This window comes from Lacerta agilis, chromosome 2, assembly GCF_009819535.1.
Source record: "Lacerta agilis isolate rLacAgi1 chromosome 2, rLacAgi1.pri, whole genome shotgun sequence".
Taxonomy (NCBI): domain Eukaryota; kingdom Metazoa; phylum Chordata; class Lepidosauria; order Squamata; family Lacertidae; genus Lacerta; species Lacerta agilis.
Window position 1 is genome coordinate 10,748,043 of NC_046313.1, and position 16,288 is coordinate 10,764,330.

Below are 16,288 nucleotides of genomic sequence, written 5' to 3' on the forward strand. Positions count from 1 at the left end.
CTCTTGTGACAATGGCAGTGTGCCCTATAGGCAGATACGTATTTTGCACTTGCATTTGAGACTTGGAAGTCTTGGTGTACAACTTGAGACTTGATTGTCCTCAGTGTACAGGAACTGTAAAGATCTGATACTGTATACAGACTTACATAGCAATCTTCCTGATACCCAGGATTTTTTTGTTTTTGTTTTGAAAGAGTAAAAATAATTTTGGGGAGTAAGTACATGGTCACCTGCTCTTAAATATTTAATTCATGTAAAATGAAAATAAAATATTTCACACACACGCCATTTTTCAATTGGAGGGAGAAACTGGCTTTGGAGAAACCCCACACCATTTTCTACCATTTTCTTCTTTACATTTTTAGTCTCCAACCCTGAGCTGATGCCATAACTTGTTCATCTTTAAGGTGTTCGTCTTCGTTGTTTCTAAGGCAGAATGTTAGCCTGACAGCTTTCCTTTACAAAGGCTATACCAAACTAGGATCTGGGTAGTCTCTCCTTAACTCAAAAGGAGTGTGAGATACTGCAGACTCAGACCAAAAATTGTGCAGGCCTTTGTTCTATAGAAGAAATTTAAGAACATCAGTAGAATATCACCTTCATGCACACCCTTAGCTTCTACATCTATCAGTTTCAAAAGTTCACAGTAAAGTCTCCACTGGGTGATTTACAGCCACATTCCAGTGACTCAAGATGGGCCACTGTCTTAGAGCATTAGCATTTAAATTGTGACAACTAAGCCTTACCATTAACACTCTATTGAGATAAATAAGGGAAATTTACACCTCGTTTTGATGCAATTTCCATGCATATGGCTATAAATACCAGACACAAAAGGTGATCTTTTTGCCCAGAAGCTTTGTCTAAACCACCCCTCTCTCTTTTCCACACCATTCCCCTATATTTCACGTAATTGCTTGTCTTGCTACTTTTGGTTAACGCAAGCATCAGTTACTTAGAAACAGTCAAAGCCCAAGAAATACTGGAGTTACTGGAGGAATTCTCATTTGAATGTTGGGAAAGGAGATATTTGAGAATCCACCCTCAATGATAAATTTAGGTGTTACAAGGAGAGCAAACCATACCTCTGTCCGTAAAGTGCTGACACAGCTGGTCAAACATCCTGGAAGGAAGGAAGACCCAAAGAGGCCTGTCTGAAAGGCTCAGCCTCTTTTATTTGGCCCTTGACCACACCCCGGCCGACTGACCATTGTCCTACCTGGCGGGCGGATCAAAGGCCAACCTAAGCAGGTGGGTGGCACCTGCCCAGGTAACCCCTGCTCGGTGCCACAAACCCCGCCCACCTGTGGAAGGGAGGGCGGAAACTGTTCAACAGAAGTAGTCAAAAAAGTCTAGAGGGCCCAGTGCATGAAGCAGCTGGCTCCATAACAACTCATCAAGATCTTCTCTAGGTATTCTTTGAAAGCAGTTGAGAAAATGAGCTGTGGCCAGTGCGTGTTTATGGTTTGGAAGGAAAAAGTATCTGATAGTGTAGACTGTGGGAGAATAGAGAGGCAGCTGCTGTAGCAGTGACAAAGAGCATGAACAAGGAATCCTAAAGTTCAAGAATCACGTCTAGTAGATAACTTTAGACAAATCAAGTTGTGGTTTATTAAACCATGGCTTAGTATTACTGTATGTGCAAAGCCTGCCCAGCAGCTTAACTATGGTTTGTCCACTGCAAAAAACCACAATCTGAAACCATGGTTTGTTCCTGGCTTATGAACCTGGCTTGCTTTCAATATGGCTTAATATTACATCTGAATCCAGCATTTCCCTAACCATAGTTTGACCACCTCACCCCAGAAACTTCAAAATATCATACTGATTTACAGCATGCCTTTTTCCCCAAACAGGGACTCAAGGTGGCTTACAACTAAACTAGATCACTGTATTTAAATGTATTTGAAAACAATTAAACATTAGCAATACTCACACATACATACATACATGATCATACACAAAGGCATGTTGGATACAAGAGCAGCTGGGAAACAAAACAAACTAGTCATAATTTTGTTTGATCACCTGTGGGTTAACTCACTGATAACTTCTGGTTTGTTAAACAAACCATGGCTCAGAGTTATGTCTGAACCAAGCTTATTCTCAGCCCTGTATCTGCAATATGGGGATGATAAAAAATACTCTATCACTTATAAGGATTGCTAAAATTTGGAAGGTGAAGTTATCGGAATGCTCAAGAAACACTACATAAATTTGAGGTATGATTATCATCATTTTATAATATCCTCTAGGATGCTGAAGTACTGAATACCAGCTATGGACACCATTAGTGATTAAAACATCATTTTCAGTAAATGCACACTTCTGTTGCCATGAAGGGCAGGTGGGGAGGGATGAAAAGCTAAAACCGATCTAGACCCTACAATTAAGCCACAGGAATCAGAAATGCTATCTACCGGTAACCATTTGGGTCAACGTGGACCACTGCAACAAAATTACTGCAATGCAGCTACCACGAGATCTTGATTTCACATGCGCATAACTGTATAGGTCTTCCTATCTCCAGCTGAATTGTTCCTGTGCTTGATTTTAACTGTAAGCAATTTTTCCTGCCTAAACAAAAAGCCCCACTGTTTTATAATATAGGAAAAATATAATTTTTCACCTCACAAGGAAGAGAACGCAATATTTTAATCTGATAAACTGCTGTAGTTTGGAAGACACAGATCCATAGCCGCCTGTCTGGGGACTAGTGCCTCTGCCTCTTTTTAAATACGCAGCTTTGAACTAATAACAACAACAAAACGTAGGGAAATTACTAGGAATCTATAGAAACTTGCCAGCATTTCCTTTGCATAATAAAAAAGATTTTTTTTTAAGCACAAATGAAGCAATGTGAACACACTTCACATTTAGCATATATAGAGGATATGTAGCAGAGTTATTTCACTTAGCCTTTTTGTTGGCTCATCATAAAGAGAAGGGGTGTCCCCATCACTTTTTCAATGCTTGCTACTTTTAGGACAACACTTCATGTACCTGATAAAGGACTCTGTTCCACGAAAGCTTACCCCATAAATTTTAGGTGCTGCAAGACCTAGTCTTCTGCAGAAAAACAAAGAACACGGTTCCCTCTCTGGAGATCCTGGGTTTTAGTAATAGCATCCTGCAAGACAGTACTTGAGTGGCATATCTAGTGCTATGGCACCTTCAGGCATGATGCCTTTAAAAAATGCAGCATGATGGTGTAGTTCAGACGTTTTCAATCTTTTTTGAGTCCACAGCTCCCTGAACCAACTACAGTGTTACCTCGGGTTAAGAACTCAATTCGTTCTGGAGGTCCGTTCTTAACCTGAAACTGTTCTTAACCTGAAGCACCACTTTAGCTAATGGGGCCTCCCGCTGCCACTGCACTGCTGCCGCCCAATTTCTGTTCTTATCCTGAAGCAAAGTTCTTAACCTGAAGCGTTATTTCTGGGTTAGTGGAGTCTGTAACCTGAAACTTATGTAACCTGAGGTACCACTGTACACTCTTTCTGCGGCATCCCTGTGGGGCTCAGGAGCCCAGCTATGTCACCCGCTGCCTGCAGAGTTGGCAGCCTCTTTTTTCAAACACCCTCCCTTGCGGAGTGTTCCCTCATCCTCCTCTCTTCTCCCCTCTCCTTGGGAGTCCTTCAGGCAGCCGCAGCTTCTGCCCCTGGTCTCTAAGCTCCCCCCTCCCCGCGCCCCAAAGAGAGGTGCCTCATCACACTGCCCCCAGGGACCTGGGAAGCACCCTCTGGTCAGACCGAGGCACCATTTGCCTGGGGAGCTTGTAGCCAGGGCTGCTGCAAAAAACAGCTATGTAAGCCACTGAGAGGCAGAGGCGCAAGAAGGAATCAGAGGAAGGCAGGGAAGGACAGTGGGGCAGAAGCCAGTGTTGCCTGTAGCACCCCTGACCATCTTTCAAGGCACTCCAGGGTGCCACGGCACACTGCTTGAAAACCACTGTAGTTCAACATTTGAAAGATCAGCCACCAAATTTATAAATTTGACATGCTGCTGCCTTATAAAGCCACAAAGCACCAGTGTCATGCCCTATGTCTTTCAAAACATTTTTATTTGATTCTTATAATGGTTTGATGAAATGCAAGCTTAACCTAAAAAAACCCACCCAGAAATGTCCAGCTCACAAGATTATTATACTGGTCTCATTTGCTAGATAGTTTCTGGAGAACATTAAGCCACTGGTCACAAAGCAAGAGAGTTGCGTCTCCACAGCACAGAAAAGTTCTGTGGAGGTGCAGCCCTCTTACGCCAAAGGAAGTATATACTATGTTCCCTGCAGTCCTGATCATAGGCCAATGCACTGATGCACAATGCACTGATGTTTCTCTGCCTCGTCAAGCACGTGCTGTCTCTTCCCTGCAACTCAAGAGAGGCTGGAGAACTTCGCTCGCAGTTGGAATAACAGCCTGGACAAAGGAACAATGGTGAAGTTAAATGGAATCTGAGAGCTAAACTAAATGGTACCAAAAACACCTCAGGATCTCAGCCACGGTACATGGGAAAGAGGAGATGTAACCCATAAAAGCTAATGGTTATCATGTCAGGAGCTTTTGTAGGCAAGAGTGGTTCTTGCATCATCAGATGTATGAAGTATAGTGAAAATTATGGATAATGTATACATACACAGATGGCCAGAGAGAAAAAATGTTTGGAAAGGCAAGATATTAAAAAGTCAGTGCATACTGGAAGCAAAGTTAAGTAAACAAGACCTAAGGTAAAGATAAAAGGTAAAGCACCCCTGGATGGTTAAGTCCAGTCGAATTCAACTATGGAGCACAGCACTCATCTCCACTTTCAGGCAAGGGAGCCAGCAATTGTCCATAGACAGCTTTCTGGGTCATGTGGCCACAGCATGACTAAACCACTTCTGGCACATGGAGAACCATGACAAGTGCTAGAGCGCACAAAGACACCATTTACCTTCCTGCTGCAGTGGTACCTATTTATCTACTTACACTGGTATGCTTTTGAATTGCTAGGTTGGCAGGAGCTGGGACAGAGCAATGGGTGCTCACCCCACTGTGTGAATTCGAACTGCTGACCTTGCAATCAGCAAGCCCAAGAGGTTTAGACCACAGCGCCACCCATGTCCAAGACCTAAGGTAACAACAGCACCATCAATAACGATGGATCCAGGTATACCCAATCCTTGCTGGTTAGTACTCAGTTTGTGTGACATCATACGTAAATGAATTTTCATCAATTTAGGACATGATTCAAGCCACCAGAAATTTTAGTATTTCACTCTTCCTGTCTCCCACCCACTTTTTTTGATGAGAAACACAAGGTTGTGGGAGTTTGAGATTTTCATCTGTTTGTTTTTCTGTGTTGTGATTTGTTGTGTCTGATTTGTGTCACTGTTATTATACAGATAATACTTTGTTCAATGTAAGCCACAAAATGCTGCTGCTGGTAATCAATGACATGCCACTTTGGAGGTGTATGAACTCTTGAGGGTGTAGATGATTTTACTCTATTCTGTAATAAATGTTACCTACTTAAATACAGGGAAAGAATTAGTACCAAGATTAATGTAACAAGAGAGCAAGGCTATGTTTCTGTAAGGTGTGTTAGAACATTCGTTAAAATGCAAAGAGTTCTCTATCTGCTACTAAGCTTCTAGAAATTTAACTTGCCTAACTAGGTTTCCTATACTTCATGGGGGGAAAGAGACAAGAGCAGATTACAGTAAAATCACACCAGAAAAGGGAGTAAGTTAGAAGGGACAAAGCCAAGGGCATAAAACTCCAACTGAAACATAAGTGATAAGATTTCTGAAAGGTATTTTTTTGCTAGAGGAAAAAAAGTTAGCATTTATGCGTTGCTACCCACAAAATATAATTTTCAAAACCATCCTGTTTGAGTCAAATAATTTTATTAAATGTGTCAGGAGGCTCTCAGTGACAACCTCCATTGAACTATTTCAAACCCAAATACCTTCACCAGGAAGAATATTAAATACCAAAATACAAAAGAGTCAATAATGTATTTCCAAAATAAAGCACCGAATACAGTTACATCCAGCAAAGTATTTTATTAATACAGGGGACCCGTATACATGTTATAAGTATATGTAGAGCTTGTTTTGCAAGAAACTGTACGGAACAAAAAATAAGGCATATTTTAACACAACTGAAGGCGCAACAATTTTAGGACTATTTTTGGGTTGGATCCAGAGAAGCACAAGTGTAAAGACACTCACCGAAGAACCTCTAAACAAGTACAGACAAATCCCCACTCCCCACTACAGTCCCCCAACCCACACTGTTTCAGAAGCCACAGGGGCTGCAGAGGAGAGGAAGGGATGGGAAAGTCCTTCTCTGCAAGCATTCTAAGGCTTCCACTATATAAATCCAGCTGGGTTTTACTGTTGTTGTTGTTGTTGTTGTTGTTGTTGTTGTTGTTTAGAGATTTACTGAGTTTTCAGCATAACATTCTCAGAGTTACCAAAATCCTGCCTCTTTAATGGGATAGTTATAGTGCCATATGAAAATACGCAGAATACTATGAGTTCTTATGAACCGAATATCAGCTTCTAAACTAATGTGAAACAAATATCAACTTCTATACCTCCAGGTATAGGGCGGTATATAAAATCAATCAATCAATAAAAGTAAGTAAAAAGAAATTTCCTAAAGTTACTTTGCACTACATAATAGTCATCATCAATGTCCGTGATTAGTGTTCGTCTTGTGATAACGTCAGTGTTTCTATTTAAACCTAAAAATTTACAAATGTAACATTTTGATCCGAGTGAACTTTGTGTATGGTGTCAGAATATGACCCAATTGTACATAAATCATCATTATTAGGCACCCCAATTTTCTTTTAGCAAGAAAGTACCAATCAGAGCAATCAGCACTGATGGAGGCTATAAGCAGCCACTTGTGCTCATCAGGGCCGTCTTAAGCATATCCGGCGCCGTTGTGCAAAGATCCCTCCGGCGCCCCACCTGGCAACTCCAAAACAAGGGAGGGGGCATTGGAAATTGTCCTCTGCCTCCTCTACCGCCCCGATCCCTGGTGTGGTGGCGGCGATCAAGCAGGAAAATGTGCTGGCTGACATGCTTTCTGGCGTCTGGGCGCCTAAGAAGGCAGCCGCGGAAGGCTGTGTGCCGCCTTTCGCCAGGAAGCAGGAGGATGACAACGACCCTGTCTTTAGCAGATGCAGAGGCCTGGGAGGGAAGCTGCGCACAGCTTCCCTCCTAAGCCTCTGCAGGGATCGCTCTCCTCCTGCGTAGGCTTGGGAAGGAAGCTGCACGCCCGGCAGCCATATAGTTGGCAGGGCACAGCTGGCAGACCTGCAAGGAAAGGGGAGGCTCCCGGCAAAGCTGCACAGCTCCCCCACTCGCTTGGGTGCCCCTGTGAGGCCGGAGCCCTGCCGCAACAAACCACTAAGACCAATGGGAAAGACGGCTCTGGTGCTCATGATTCCTGCTTTAGCTGGGCACATACACAGAGATCTTGCTTTTGCAGTTATGCCCTTAGCTGTTATAAATGGGTCAGTTTCTTATTGTGAAACAGCAGCCTCTTTAAAGCACACTGCACCTATTTTGGCATCTAGCGATAATGCTTAAAACCCAGTCAACAATATGCCTCTTCACTACATTTTCAGGTTACCTGATCTTCAGGTGGTTTCGTGCTGCTTTGTAAGATTCTGATTGGGGTACTTTAGTAGCATGGATTCTCTGAAACAAAACTGCAGGATAAAAACACAAATGAAAAGATTTTAAAGTTTGATATAATTTTTAAAAAGTGAAATAATATATACAAATGTATCAGGATAGGATGGGGATACTCACACTCAGATGTGCTCTGAAGTTTCTAATTCAACCAGATATTGTTGTTGTTGTTGTTCAGTCGTTCAGTCGTGTCCGACTCTTCGTGACCCCATGGACCAGAGTACGCCAGAGTCTTTTCTGATTTGCGAGGCATTTACTTTGCTTTGACAAGTTTCCCATCTTATGGAGCACGGGAAACTGAGAAATATTTTCCATCTAAAATATGAACATGGCCACTTCAGGGATGATACTAAAGTACTTGCATTAGTTTCCTATTCATGCATACTGGATTAAAAGGAGGTACATTTCCACACAGATTCCAATCAAATAAACATGCAGAATCAGTATTGCCATTTCCTCATTCTTTCCCATTGGAAGACACTGAAAGATCCATTAGGCCTCAGGAAACTTCTCAAGACCACAGCATATCCCCACATCATGCACAGAATTGAAACCAAATTAAGTAAGACATGGTCCAATTCCCTCGGCCATGGGGCTCACTGGGTGGCCTCAGGGTTTGAAATTAGCAGGGCGCCAGGCGCATTTTGTGCATTTGTGAGCACCTCAAAAAGTCTGGGTGCTATTTTTTGCACCTGGCTGACACTCAAGGATTACCAAAATGTATGTGCTTTGAAGCCTTGAAGTACATGTGAAGGATAGACAACATGTGAAGGAGTTTAATAATAAAGAGTAGAGTGTTTTGAAAACTGAATTATGGTACCAGTGGTGACTAGACAGTCTGTTTGGGGGTCCAAAACCCAGGTCCCAGAAGTCCTAGCTTTTCAATCCCTGTTTCTAACACTGGGTGACCTTCGACCACTGTCTTGCAACCTAATCAGTCTCTTTTAGTTCTTTTAAGGGTGAATGGACATCATTCCGGTGAAAGGGAGTGGTATAGGAAAAAAGATGTTTGGTTGTCACTATACCAGCGAGATTTTAAGTGTTGGTAGTATAACAGAGATTCTTTATTTTTATTGGAGAAAAGAACCCAAGAGAGATTTTTCGGCCACTCCCTTTTGTGTGTGCAAATACTCTTTTTCAGGGTTGTGGATTAAGCACTAAATACAGTGGTGCCCCGCAAGACGAAATTAATTCGTTCTGCGAGTGCTGTCGTATAGCGAAAATTTCGTCTTGCGAAGCACCAACGGGGGAAGAGCAGTTTGACGAAAAAAAGAAAAAAAAAAACGGCATTTTTTTCGTCTTGCGAGGCAAGCCCATAGGAAAATTCGTCTTGCGAGGCAGCCTTCCGCTAGCGAATGCCTTTCGTCTAGCGAGTTTTTCGTCTAGCGAGGCATTCGTCTAGCGGGGCACCACTGTAGTGTAAGATGTGGGTGCCCTCTGTAGATGCAAAACTCGCCAAATTGATTCACTTATCAGTAGCTGAAAGTTTACTGATTGGGCTCCAGCAATAGGACACTCAGTATTGTAGTCACATCATTGCCCCACATTTCTTCTTCCTCTCATTCTCTCTTGGCCTACTTCAATCAACAGTGTGTGGGCCAAGAAATTCAAACTGCGTATTGCTAAGCACTTCAGTGGCTTCCTAAGGCAAGTACAGTCGTACCTCGGAAGTCGAACAGAATCTGTTCCAGAAGTCCGTTTGACTTCCAAAACGTTTGGAAACCAAAGCTGCGGAAGCTGCACCGGACACTCAGCTTCTGAAAATCGTTCGAAAACCAGAACACTCAGTTCTGGGTTTCGATTGTTTGGGAGCCAAGGCGTTTTTAGATCCAAGGTACAACTGTACAGCATTCATGCACACACCTGTATTGAAGTCACTGAAGGACGTGGTTCAAATCAAATCAAATTTTATTAAACGGTCACAGACCAAATCGTCGAAGGACCTGGTTAAAAGCAACAGCCTATTGTGGGATTGTGGGGGAAAGTACACATCCAATACAAACAAGAGAGCAACTTTTCTATGTGTATTTCAGATACAATATAAAAAAAATAAAAAATACACTGAACTAATATCCAATGGATTTTTTAAAATATTCTAGTGCAATACCAGCACATCAAAAGCCATACTTGATACAAGACCCTACAAAGTTATTTTTACCATTGTGTTAGTTATGTGTACTACATAGTTTTTAATAGGATATTTTTCTGAACTTATACTGAACAGAATATATAGCTGTTTCATGCATGTACCCAAACTTTTGCAATCCCTCGTCCACCACCTCCAGCTGCTTCAAAGTAGGATTCAATTTGTATTACCGGTAATATCTGCCAATGAAAGGAAACTCCAAAAGGACAACCACTTTTCCAACAAATGGAGAGCTTTCTACTTGCACAGTGGTATATAGATCCAGGCCATTATGTCTTGTTTAGTGCAAAACAAAACTTGAGTTTGAAAAGTATTTAACACTATCTTTCAAATTTATTGGATGTGTGCTTTGTTTAAACATTACATGATTGCATTACACAACTGATCCAAAATTATGATGGATTTCTCTCTGATCATACCAACTATGTGCGTAGGTTACCAAATTTCCAAACCTCTTTCCAGGTTCTCTTCAAATTGAACTGAATAAAATGGATGTTACAAGAAATAGTGGGCCTTTTACCACACAGCTACATAGTGGTGTGTAGAATAGGATGGTGTTGATTTTTAAGATATTTGCATATACTAAACGTTTCAGAAAAAGCTACAAGAACAAAGAATGTTTTCTTCTATACAGCTCTCTTCTGGTTTTTACTTGCATGATTTATCATGCTGGAATGTCCCGAAGCAATTTATTTTGCCTTTTTGCAAGAGCAAAAGCACATATACAAATACTTTTATCTCAAAACACAGAGTTTAACTTTATGTTTGATGCTCTCACCACCTTTACCAACAACTCAGTATGCCACAAAAATATTAAAGTGACCATTTCTGATCCCCAAATTAGCAGCAGCCAACTTGCTAAGAAGCAACGCAGATGTGAACTACACTGCAAAACAATTGAGAGCTCAAATTCTTAAACATTTATTTATAATTTTGACAGATGCAGTAATTTAAATTAAAAATATCACTAGTCATTTGTAGTTCAACGACTTAAATTACTGAATTACTTCTCTGGTAGGATATGAAAATGGTTTTATTAGTACAGCAAATCAGGAATACAGATGTTTGGTTGCATATTTCAAGTTGCTCTGGACAGTTAATAAGCAGAGCTGTCTGTTTGTTCAGGAAGTGCTTAGACAGCATGCTGGGGAAGACAATATACAATACCGGTAACCAGAAAAAAAGTTATATTGTAAAAGAAAACACAAGGGTAAATGATAGTAGACAATTTGCCTGTTGTAACTTAATTGGCTTCTATTTTAACATGTGTGGGGGGGAAATCATTAAGAAATAAAAGTCTATGTTGTAGCAAAACATTTTATCATTCTCACAAGTTACTGTGCAAACAGAGAAGGCGCAGAATTTGAAAAAGGAATTGGGTTGCTGAGTTTTGGATATTGTTCTTGTTAGTGTCAGTATGCCTGGTTTAGCCCACGCCTTAAGCGCTTGCCTGGGCTAGGCAACTGGAGCACCTTCACTGACCTTCCGATCCTGGAGAACAGGTCCTGGTGCAGTGGACTCAGAACTGCTCACTGTGAGCACCGGACTTTAGCAGAGTATAAATGCGGAAACTAGCTGTGGAGGTTTTGAAGCATGCCTTGTTTTATTTCTAATAGCTACTACAAACTACAGAAGCTATAGGCGTGCATGAGTGTTACAGTTCTCATGCAGCCATCTTATCACTACATAGATAAGAGCGAAAACTTCTGTCTGTGTCAGGGACGGAAGAACAGAGGAGCAGTTTCCGCCCCTTCCTTTCTCATAAGATCACCAGATTCTTGCAATGGGAGGGGTGAGAATTTAACAGTTAGTATGAGGGCAAAAATTCCACTTTTGTATCCATGTGTAGATATACAATTGTGGAATAAACCCACATACAGCATCAGTTATGAAAGATACCTGCTTCCATTGATTTTGATAGGGTAAATGCCAACTTCCACAAACACAGCAGGACTTCCCTTTCCTCTGCTCCCCAAATGTTTTGGAGTGTTGGGAAAACTTCTGGAGGAAATCAGGGTTAAGGAGGGTTTAGGGGGAAGGAGAGGAAGAAGAAAACCAATCGTGTCCACTGGCACAATGAAGCTGCCACAATCCTCTCTGCCACTAGAACCAGGCAGTGTCCTCATGCCAAAGAGAGGTAGATGCAGTCCATGGTGCAACTTTAAAAATTAAGTGGAAACCTCCCCAAGAGCATTTAATGTTTAAATTCTGCTACTGTTTTTTTTATTCCAAAGTACAGTACTTTAAATTTAGCTTTTATATTACATACACACAAGCATGCCTATGTATCACCTTGTATACAAGTAATGCAATTCATAAATGGGGAGGAATAGAAAAGAATAGATTTAACAAGTAATCTACAATTTGCATGTTTAGCTTAATGATTTTCAAGTCTTTAGTATTAGAAGTCAAACAAAATATAAGGTCTGCAAAAAGATCATGGGGCGAGTTGGACAAAGGTGGACTTGCTAATCACTATTTTGCTGTCTGGCTAAAAATGAGTTCATCCCCCAAACTAGATGAATTTTTTAAAAATGTTTTTTTTACCATTTCATTTTTTAAAGATAAAAGTGTCTTGTATAATCTAGTTCAAAAGGAAATCAAAACATTTACTAGAAACACATTAAACTTCCTTAAAACAGTATCACAGCTACCTATCAAATGGAATGAGTTAAAGATTTCTTTTCTTTTTTTTAGTAAAGTAAACCACAAGGGAAACTATGTATATTTTTAAAAATACAGTCGTACCTTGGCAGTCAAATGGAATCCGTTCTGGTAGTCCATTCGACTTCCAAAATGTTCGGAAACCAAAGCGTGGCTTCTGATTGGCTGCAGGAAACTCCTGCAGCCATTTGGAAGCCACGGAAGTCCTGTTGGGCGTTCGGGTTCCAAAGAACACTCGCACACCAGAACACTCACTTCCGGGTTTGGGGCGTTCACGAGCCAAAACGTCCAAGTACCAAGGTGTTTGGGATCCAAGGTACGACCATACTGCAAATGACACAGCCAAGAGTAGTGTTTTTTTTAAATAAACCAGATCAAGTCAGCACAACAAGCCAATATTCAGGCAAAGTGCAATTGCTCAAATCCTCCTTCTGGCCATGCAGGAAGAGGCAGGTGTGCAAGCCTCAGGCTCAAAGCAGCTCTTTACGGTTTGTGCTCGTAATTCTACAACTCTGGTTTAGTTTAAGGTGCAAACCAGTTCAATGTGTAGTTTCAAGTTATGAATGAAATGCAATTACTTTCTATCTCAGGAAGAAATACTATTTTGCACAGTAACTAACCCCTGCATCATGGAAAACTATGAAAACTTGCAGTTAATCCTATACAGTACATGTTTAATCACCCACTTTGTTCAATGGGATTTACTTCTCAATACGTGTACATAAGTTTCACCACTTTAGTCAAAGAAAGGGATTTTGCTTAATAGACTTACATGTGTACAGAGAGAAATCTATCTTGTCTTATCCCTAAGCAGGAAAAAATGCACTGCAATAAGTACATGGGATGCATGAGCAAAGAGTTTTGATTCTGTATAAAGGCATTATTTAGCTGCAAACCAACATGTTTTATTTGTTATAGTATCTATTGGTATGAAAGCTTGTTCAGGAAGGAAATGAATTTCAATAAGTGGGCAGTTTTTTAAATCTATTTTTAAAGCCTAGAGCCTTCTCTTCCAACCTTTCTCAGGGACTAGCAACCCACAGCAACTTACCTGAAAAGACACTGAAAAAAGACATCGAGCAGTCACTTCTCTTCAGGTTTCTATACCACTCTGGTTATTGTTTATCTACCAATTTGTAGCAGATATAGCTGCTTTCATCTTCACCTTACTCAGTTTTTTTTTCTTCCAGCCAAGTTAAACAAGATGGCGAGAATGCAAAAATTGCTACCTATGCAGAGGGTCACCCCTATATGTGCAGCATTTGTGTACCTCATTTAAATCAGCTTCCACCTAGGTGTGGCTGAGAGCCAACTACAAGCTCCTCAGCATCCCAGCTGCCATTTCAAGTTCTAGATGCCCATAATTCAATGTACAGGTATATTCTACATGTCTGTACTTGGGATCCACACATAATGAATTCATCATCTGCACAAATCACTAATGACCTTTGTGTAGACTCAGCACTAGTGTGAAGAAAACTAAACCTGATTTCCCTTGCTCCCCAACCCAGCAGTAGGAAGGTGACTCAGTGATTTGCTGAGGTTGTATTTAAAACTATAGTTGTTATTCACACTAGAACATTGCAGCCCTACACTGTGTGCAGTAAGATTTTAATTTTCTTTCTTCATGGGACAAAGAGCTGGGGCTAAAGCTTGTCTAAGCCACTTTTCAAACCTTACTGTCGACAGTAATCCAAAGCATTAAGTACCATTACACCTACAGATAACCCAGCTCTCAGGATTGAATAACATTGATTTTATTTTATAAAACCGCAACATATATATTTGGACTTGACATTTCTTTATCAATTGTTATGCACAATAAGATATTCTCTATGGCTTGCAGCCAACAAATCCAAGTATGCACTCTCATTCCCTCATGGTAGGATCAAGCATAGTATCTTACCATGGAATTGCTGTGAGGACCAACAGAAATCTTGTAAAAAAAATGTTGTTGTTGTTACTTTAGGACTCTTTTTTCAGTCCAACCAGCTATAAGAATAAGCAAAGAAACCACAATAGCAACAACAGAACTTGCTGAAGTGTGAACATGGGTTTGTGGACTATGTCCTTCCTCTGCAGACTTCCCACTCAACGCCCAATTCTCAACGTTTATTTTTTAAATGACTGTTTCCCCCGTGTTTTCAGTGGTTCTTATCCTTATCTGTAAGCTGCCTTGAGTCACGCCAAGGGGAAAAGGCGGAGCATGAGTAAGTGCATATTAATAATCCAATACAATGATACCCGAATATTCCCCGAACTTGCCTGTGCTACATGTACGTTAGGCACCAAATAAGTTGGGAACTATCTACCATGGGGGGGGGGGTTTACACTTCAAGGAAAGTTTCTGGGATTTCGGGCTCTGGAAACTCAACTAGAGGGGAACGTGCAAGGCTGGCGGATTCGCCTGGTTGTCTTGGACTGTCTGCGGGGACGGGAGCGAAGGAGCGTGTGAAACAGCGAACTCCAGTCCTTCACAGCCACTTATCCTCGAGCGACTAAGGCACAAAGACTTTCTCCGACGTGAAACGGCTGAACGTGGACCGCAGACTAAATAAAAGAGGTTTCGCTAAAAAGTTCGCGGGGGTGTACAGCTTTGAAAATTACGGACCGACCGGGACAAAATACTGCAAGGCCATATGTAGTCATGTATTGGGGTGGGTGAGACCTAAGGAAAAAAGCTCACGGCGGGAAAGCATTACGCGCCCCTAGGTCCTCCCACTCCTAAAGAAAAGCGCCATGGTACCGAGGCCTCTTACCATTGGCCATCCTCCGCGCCAATCAAACAGTTACGCTAAACCACCCGCCCCACAAGCAAATGCGGTTTCCCCGTTGGATAAATCGGCTGCCACTCCACCCTCCGACCCTCAATGGTCTAACCCTCCCAACTGCCTCAACCCTTCGACCTATGAGGCTGTCACTCAGATTCCAGCGCCCCGCCCCAAGAGCGCAAGCCCCGCCCCCTTTCCAACGGTACCTCACAGCACGGACAGGCTTCTAATCACGCCGAAACCACGCCCCCTCCCTCGGAACCACCGGCTCCCGGTAACGCGCCCCCGCCAAGATTGTTTCCCATGGTCGCTCACCTGGGGAAAGTAACGGGCTCGGAGCGGAAGCAACTTCCCCCTCCCTGGTTTGTAACCCCTCACAGCCGCCGCTTCTGCGCAACGCCCGCCAAAAACCCCGTTCAGTGCGCACGCGTCAGCCCCTCCGCCCCCTTCCCAACCTCACTGCGCCGGCGTGAGGCGCGCGCACTTCTCCAGTCTCCCTCCCTCCCCGTTATTCGTCAGAAGCAACACTTTGTGACGCATGCGCAAGGTGTGCAGCGTGCTTCAGCGTAGGCTTGCCTCACAAGCAAGTTGCACATATTAAACTCTCTTTTCTCCCGCACCCTACCCCATCCCGGCTCGCGCCTTCACCATACCAACCACCAACACAAAAACGCCCAGGAATACCAACTTAATTCCCGCCTCTATTACAATGAATGAATAAAAATCTAACCAACCCCCAAAAAGGGTATCCGTTGGTCCCAGCCAATCGCAAGAAACCTGCGTTCCGAACTGCCCAATAAAAGAGAAACTATGCAGTGGAGAAGGACGTCGCCTTGCGACTGGTTATTTGAGGAGTACAGGGCGGGGAATTCCGTCGGAGTCGAAGAGTGACAAAAAAATCCAACCAACGGAAAGCCAACAGGGGTAGGGATAACGGAGGAAAAAAGGGCGGCGTCACTACAAGAGCTTCCAATGGAAGGAGAGCAATCTGGCCATTGTCCAGTGAGAGGCGAC

The 16,288-nt window shown here is 42.3% G+C and overlaps 1 protein-coding gene across 2 annotated transcripts in view; it reads right to left on the reverse strand.

Annotated features, from left to right (window-relative positions):
* The window catches only part of CBX5 (chromobox 5), a 43,452-nt gene extending 27,425 nt beyond the window's left edge, over positions 1–16,027 (reverse strand). The window contains exon 1 of one of the 2 annotated variants that reach the window (XM_033138572.1): positions 16,009–16,027. The gene's annotated coding sequence lies outside the window, so the exon portion shown is untranslated. Of the gene's footprint in view, positions 1–15,589; positions 15,708–16,008 lie in introns of those variants that run through there. The other variant, XM_033138571.1, reaches the window with a different exon arrangement.
* Between the last annotated feature and the right edge of the window lie 261 nt (positions 16,028–16,288).